The 7,334-nt window shown below is 40.0% G+C and overlaps 1 long non-coding RNA gene across 1 annotated transcript; it reads left to right on the top strand.

Moving 5' to 3' along the window:
• Positions 1–1,497: 1,497 nt before the first annotated feature.
• LOC118163905 lies at positions 1,498–5,358 on the top strand. Its single transcript, XR_004749241.1, has 3 exons — positions 1,498–1,508; positions 2,377–2,385; positions 5,255–5,358. It is a non-coding gene; the product is annotated as an uncharacterized LOC118163905 (long non-coding RNA).
• Positions 5,359–7,334: the final 1,976 nt, after the last annotated feature.

Raw genomic sequence — 7,334 nt, forward strand, 5'->3', positions numbered from 1 at the left:
CTTCTCACTGGAGAAGCAGACTAATTTCTGCTGCAAGAAGCATGTCAGGGTCATGACTCAACAGATAAGGATTTGCTACTAAAAAGTGTGCTGGCCACTTCAGAGATGCCTTGAGAGATGCACACCAGCAAATTCTGCCACAGTCCCTATATCCCCTAAATTAGGAATTTTGACCTCCTCTATAGAGTCAGTGAAGACTCCAGAGGACAACTCACAATACTTCTGTATGGAATTCTTTGTGGGAATAAATGGCCACAATTACCTTTACTCTTGAAGTTTTTTCCTCCTGTCCTCCTATCTTTCATCCCACCCACCATTCCCACCCCAGATGATTTTCTGTACATTTCCTTCTGGATGTTCTTTTAACTGAGGTTTCAAATTCATATTTCTAAATTAGACGGTACAGATAAAATAGTCCAAGATGAGCTTATGTGTGCCTAGGGCAGGGACCGATTTTTGTCTTTCTTTTAGAAGTGGAGAGAGTCTATTACTCATTCACATTCTCTGTTTATGAGTATCACCATGTCTGACTTAACAGTGCTCTGTCAGTAAGCACCAACATCAAACAGGTATTTTTTGGTATTTCTGAGCTGAGTAAAGCAGGGCAGATATGAGGTAGTGGATCTGAAATGAGGATTTAAGTGGCAAGCATATAGAAACATATACACATGTAGTTGCTGGTGCACAAGGAAGGAAAAATGTCAGAAAAAATCATATATAGAATAGAATTGGGGAAACAAGGTGAATTTTACTTATTTGCTCACTGCAAAGTAGATAAGTCAAAATGTTCTTTAAGTACAACACAGACTATATCCTATAGCTCCATCTGAGCAAATACATCACTATTCAATGGGCAGGCATGCTAGGATTTAAGGGGATGTGAATAGCCGGGGTGGGGGGGATTTGAGGTAAACCTCAGATAAGAATGTGGATTTCACCCACTATGAAGGCATATCCACAAAAACCACAGAGATTTCTTCCCTCCATACTCTGTTTTGGCTCCATTCCTTTTCACACACAATTAAATACAGCTTCCCAAAGTGGACCAAGACTGAAGGTCTCACTGATATTAGCCAGCACTCTCTCAAGTCATTCCTCTAGTCTCAATGAACCTGTCTCCAAGAGCAGGTGTTTGTTAGAGAGAGAACAGATTTCATAATCTGAACTCTACTTACTAAAAATCAATCTACTGATAGAGTTATTAAAATCCCCATGGTGCAGATACAGCACAACATTAGACCCTAGAAAATCTGCTACAGAAAGTATATGTATGCAGGTTCACAGGAGCTATGTGAACCAACACAGAGGTTTCTTTCACCTCTCTCATACCAAACCATAATATCCTAGATAACGGCTCAAAACTTTTGGATTTGGGTATCTACAGTTTTGGGACATATTTCCTAATTTCTCCCCAACAAACTAATCAATGAAATCCATTCTCACATCTCTCTCTAACATTCTTCCTGTACTACCCAGAAATGTCAGTGGTAAATATGCAAAAATCATCTGTAATTCAGCTTTATATCCAGAGCAGTCCATCACTTCTGTGAAACTAGTAGTTTCACCTGAATATGAAATGTCTGGGTATAACAACCAGTAACATTGTTTGCTTTCATTGACTCTTAAAATGACAGTTTGCCATGGTCAGTCTATTTTCTAAGGTTCACTACTAGAGATATTCTAGATTATCTCAGAAATAAGCTGTTTTTTGCTGTAAACCACAATGCTAAATTACTGAATCAGTTCCCTTCCATTCATTCTTCCACACCCACCGAGTCCCTCTGATTGCAACACTACTCAATGAAGGCTCACTTGCTCAGGCTCCTCTGGAACATCTTCAGTTAACAGACTGCTTCTCGGTTTTATCAGAATGGGTATAAAAATGAACTATCACAATCCAGCAGCCTTGCTGTTTCTTAAAATACCAAATTATCTCTGTTGTTCACTGTCAGTAGACTCAGAGATAGCAGACCTAAGAAAATGAAGTCTATCTCAGTATAACTCTAGTTTCTATGAACTCTCAGCTCCTTGTATTTTGAATTAAATTAAAATACACTGATTGATACTGGCATACCAGAAAAATCAATATTTGACCCAAATCCCTTCAACAGTAACATGTTCAAGTGTTACAGTGATTTCTCTGGAGAGGACAGATTAGATTTCATATTCATTCTGTCTAGAAACTACAATATTAGTGGAACATAAATGCTAAGAGTTGAATCCACAAATGACAGGTAAATCAAAAATAAAGTTCCTTCAGTCCCTGTCCTTGCTTCCTGTCAGATGTTAGGGTCTGAGAGCATGTAACACAAACTAACAAGCATGGACCTGAGAACCACTGAACACATACTAATTGATTTACAAGTTAAATGGGAGAAGATATAGGTGCACTTCTTGTGCTAAAGGTGCAAAGCAAATAAACTAGTATAGATTCTCCTCTAGTTGCCGCATCATAATGAAAATACAAAAGGAAATAAACGTTCAACAAGGGAGAAAGGAGGAAGGCACAGGGGACCACAGTGCACTGATGAGGCAGAAGAAAATCTCATCCTTCAATAAAGTTCTATAATATTCCTCTGCCATCTTTGCCTCACTGTTCATGCCATTTTGCTTTGTCTCACACTGAAGTTAACAGTTGCCTTCCTTTTTTTGTTGCCTTTTTTATTTCTTCTCTCTTTCTCCCAATGTTTTTTTTGTTTTGTTTTGGTTTGGTTTGTTTTTTCTTTCCCTGAAAATCCTCTGGGATTGGCTGGCGTGATGGAGAATTAACCACATCTGCCAATTATGAAGTGTCAAACAGTTTCCAAGCAATATTTTATCACATTGTTTTTGATATCAGAAGTATTTAGCTAAATTTAAATTATTGCTTTACTGGTAGTTAGTAAACTTTTCTAGCATACTTAATTAACTAAAATCAAGTTCTTCAAAAAAATGTAGATGCTTCAAATTTGAGGTAGGCACAGACAGCTTGTGAATTCTCACCCAGATGCTGTCTAATGAAGGATTTCCCCAGGATCTACACACTATATGTTTGCATATAAATAGGAACATACTTGTTACTATATATAGTCTGAATTATTATATATATGGTATAGTTGTATATATATATATATATATAAGTATCGCTAGGTATAGAAATATGTAAGTATATATATTTGTAACATTTAGTGAGACAACTAGGGACAGTGCCCCACTGGAGCTTTTGCTTGTAAATAGAGAAGGACTTGTGGGTGATGTGAAGGTTTGAGGCTGTCTTGGACACAGCAATTTTGAATTAATGGAGTCTTCAAACATTGGAAAAGTAAGGAGAAGGATTAGCAGAACTTCCAGAGGGCAGACTTCAGCCTGTTTAGGAGACTGACTGGTGGAGTCCTTTGGGAAGCAGTCCTGAAGGGCAAAGGAGTCCAGGAAGGCTGGACACTCTTCAAGAAAGAAATCCTAAAGGCACAGGAGCAGGCCATCCCCTCCTGCCGAAAGATGAGCCGGTATAGAAGAAGACCATCCTAGCTGAACAGAGAGCTATGGCTAGAGCTCAGGAACAAAAAGAGGGTCCATGACCTTTGGAAGAAGGGGCGGGCCACTTCGGAGGTCTACAAAGATGTTGTGAGGCTGTGCAGGGGCAAAATTAGAAGGGCCAAAGCCCAACTGGAGCTCAGTCTGGCTGCTGCTGTTAAAGACAATAAAAATGTTTTTATACATGGCATAATATTACATAGTATATACATTATATACATTACATTACATAAACAAGAAAAAGAGGACTAAGGAGAATCTCCATTCTTTATTGGATATGGGGGAGGCATAGTGACAGGAGATGAGGAAAAGGCTGAAGTACTTAATGCCTTCTTTTCCTCAGTCTTTAGCAGCAAGACCAGTTGTTCTCCAGGTACTCAGCCCCCTGGGCTGGTATATAGGGACAGGAAGAAGAATGAAGCTCTCATAATCCATGAGGAAATGTTCAGCAACCTGCTACTCCACTTGGATGTACACAAGTCTATGGGGCCAGCTGAAATCCACCCGAGGGTACTAAGGGAGCTGATTGAGGTGCTTGCCAAGCCATTTATCAGCAGTCCTGGCTGTCACGGGAGGTCCCAGTCAACTGGGAGCTAACAAATGTGACACTCATCTACAAGAAGGGACAGAAGGAGGATACAGGAAACTACAGGCCTGCCAGTGAGACCTCACTGCCAGGGAAGCTCATGGAGCAGATTATCTTGAATGCCATCATGCAACACTTACAGAACAACAAGGAGATCAGGCCCAGTCAGCATGAGTTATCAAAGGCAGGTCCTGCTTGACAAAACCAATCTCCTTCTATGACAGTGACACACTCAGCGGAGGAGGGAAAGGCTGTGCATGTGATCTACTTTGACTTCAGTAAGGCTTTTGACACCATTTCCCACAGCACTCTCCTGAAGAATCTGCCTGCTCAAGGCTTGGACAAGTGTATGCTTCCTTGGATTAAAAGCTGTCTGGGTGGCTGGGCCCAAAGAGTCATGGTGAATGTAGATAAATCCAGCTGGAGGCTGGTCACTAGTGGTGTCCCCCAGGGCTCAGTACTGGGACAACTTTTGTTCAATATCTTTAACATTAATCTGGACAAGGGGATCGAGTGTGTCCTCAGTATGTTTGCAGACAACACCAAGTTAGGGGTGTGTTGATCTGCTCAGGGGTAAGAGGGTTGGCTCCACAGAGGGATCTGGATAGGCTGGACTGATGGGCTGAGGCCAACTGTATGAAGTTCAACAAGGAAAATGCTGGGTCCTGCACTTGGGGCACAACAACCCCATGCAGAGCTACAGGTGGGGAAAGAGTGGCTGGAAAGCTGCCTGGCAGAAAGGGACCTGGGTATATTGGTCAATAGCTGTCTGAATAAGAGCCTGCAGTGTGCTCAGGTGGCCAAGAAGGCCAACAGCATCCTGGCTTGTATCAGTCTCTGTACTTGGCTCTGGTGAGGCTCCACATCAAATACTGTGTTCAGTTTTGGCCCCTCACTACAGGAAGGACATTGAGGCCCTGGAGTGTGTCCAGAGAAGGCCAATGAAGCTGGTGAAAGGTCGAGAAAACAAATCTTATAAGCAGTGGCTGACTGAGCTGGGGTTGTTTAGCCTAAAGAAGAGGAGACTCTGGAGACGTTATTACTCTCTACAATTACCTTAAAGGAGGCTAGTGAAGTAGGGATTGAGCTCCTCTCCCAAGCACCAAGTGATAAAATGAGGGGAAATGGCCTCAAGTTGCACCAGGGGAGGTTTAGGTTGGATACTAGGAGAAATTTATTTATTGAAAGGATTGTGCAGCACTGGAATAGACTGCCCAGGGAAGTAGTTGGGTCACCACCCCTGGAGGTCTTCAACACATGTAGATATAGAACTTAGAACATGGTTTAGTGGTGGACTTCAGTACTAGGATAAAGGTTGGACTAGATGATCTTGGAGGTCTTTTCCAACCTAAATGATTCTATGATTCTATAACATATAAGTCTCTTAAAACATTAAATTTACCCAGGTACCTATGTTCTGTTCAAGAACCCTATCAGCAGTGTCATTTGACAAACCCTCATTAGTTTGAGTACCCTATAACATTTATCACCAAACACTCTTCTTTTATAAGATGTTTGTCACACACGAACTGTTATTCACTTGCCTTCTTTAGAATTCAAAGCTTGGCTATGCTGTGATCTGTTAAATGAGATTGGGTCAAGTCATCTAAGTTCTTTGTGACAATCTAAAATAAGGACAATGATATCTTCCTTTGTAAAGTACTTGATCCAACTCAGAAAAGCAGTCTACATTTGAAATTGAACATTGAAAGTCGGTAACACTGAAAAATAGGCAAATTCCACTTAAATATTTATTTTCGTTCATAAGTCCTATTCCTCATCATTTCAGAAGTTGTACTGCATTGTAGTGCAACCTTCAGAACAACCCTCAGGTTGTTAAAAAAAAAATAAAAATAAAAAAAAAAATCCTGGAGGTTTCTCTTCCCTGCTTCTCTGGCATAATCCTTTTTATCCTTTTTTTTTTTTTTTTTTTTTTTTTTTTTTTTTTTTTAAACTGCTTGTTTGGATTGCTCTGGTTCCCAGTCAATTACAGCACATAATCACAGAAAGCCTGGTACATTGGTATATAAGTATGTGAACAAATCCCACCAATATGCTTAAGTGCATCACTAGATCAAGACTAAAGTAGCAGCACCCTGTAGGATCATGATTCATAGGCTTTGATAATGCAGGAATCCTGGAATCCCAAGATGCATTTGATAAGAGGAAGAAAAAAGAAATTCCTACTGCAGTCTCCAAAGGGCATTCAAATATTGTTTGGTTGGGTACAAGGTTTACCAGCTATGCAGGTACACATCCAAGTTAACTAAAGCAGAAATTTAGCCAGCATGAGAGCTTTTCCCTAAGAATAGGCAGAATGAATGTCTATGTGTTTAACTTGGATGTATGGATTTTTAGTGCTTTTTATTTTTTATTTTTATTTAATGTGATATACACAAATTAGAATATAGAATATCGTGAGTTGGAAAGAACCAAAATGATCATCAAGTCCAGTGCCTTATAATGCCAATGGCTGCTTGAAGCATTACATAGTTTTCCTATTTGACCAGAAAATGGTCACCTCTATTCAGGGCTCCTGCTCCTCTCAGTATCAGATGTGTTGCAGAAAGAAGGACGATTCCAATTTCTTATTTTACAGAATAAGGTCTCATATGTCTTTCACAGCCTCTACTTTCCTTTTTAATGTGGAAGTAAGTAACAATAAAATTAGCTCCAGCTCCATTGTGCCTAAAACTCCTGTCTGAGAAGTTACCCAGCTTTCTTGTTTTTCTTAAAGCCTTCAGTCTTTAGGTCACTGCAGCTTCTAATGCCTGACAAGTACTGACTGACCAGGAACCCACCATCAGTATGTCTGGGTAAAAAACAACATTTGCTGCCCCTTGGCAACTTCAGGATATCTAGAAAGGTTCCCATTTTAGAGATGACATTCATTCATGACATTCATCCATTTATTTATTTTTTTTCTGAAAACTAAGTTGGACCACCTACTTCTTAAACTTTAGCTTAAATCACATAGATAAAAGGCCAGGGATTTAAGACAACCACAAGCTGAAAAAGGAGGGACACCAGTTCTTTGTGTTCTCAAGGAGATCTGGAACACCTGTTATGAGTGTAGCTCAGCATTCACACCTGCTCCTATTTCGAATGAAAGAGATTTAAAACAAAACAAAACAAAACAAAAAACAACAACAACAAAAACAAACACCTGCTTGTGTGTTGGAAACTTAATGGTATTGATAAAATGTTGATCTCTGCATGTTTGATGCAATAATAT

This window comes from Oxyura jamaicensis, chromosome 3, assembly GCF_011077185.1.
Source record: "Oxyura jamaicensis isolate SHBP4307 breed ruddy duck chromosome 3, BPBGC_Ojam_1.0, whole genome shotgun sequence".
In the NCBI taxonomy this organism is placed as follows: domain Eukaryota; kingdom Metazoa; phylum Chordata; class Aves; order Anseriformes; family Anatidae; genus Oxyura; species Oxyura jamaicensis.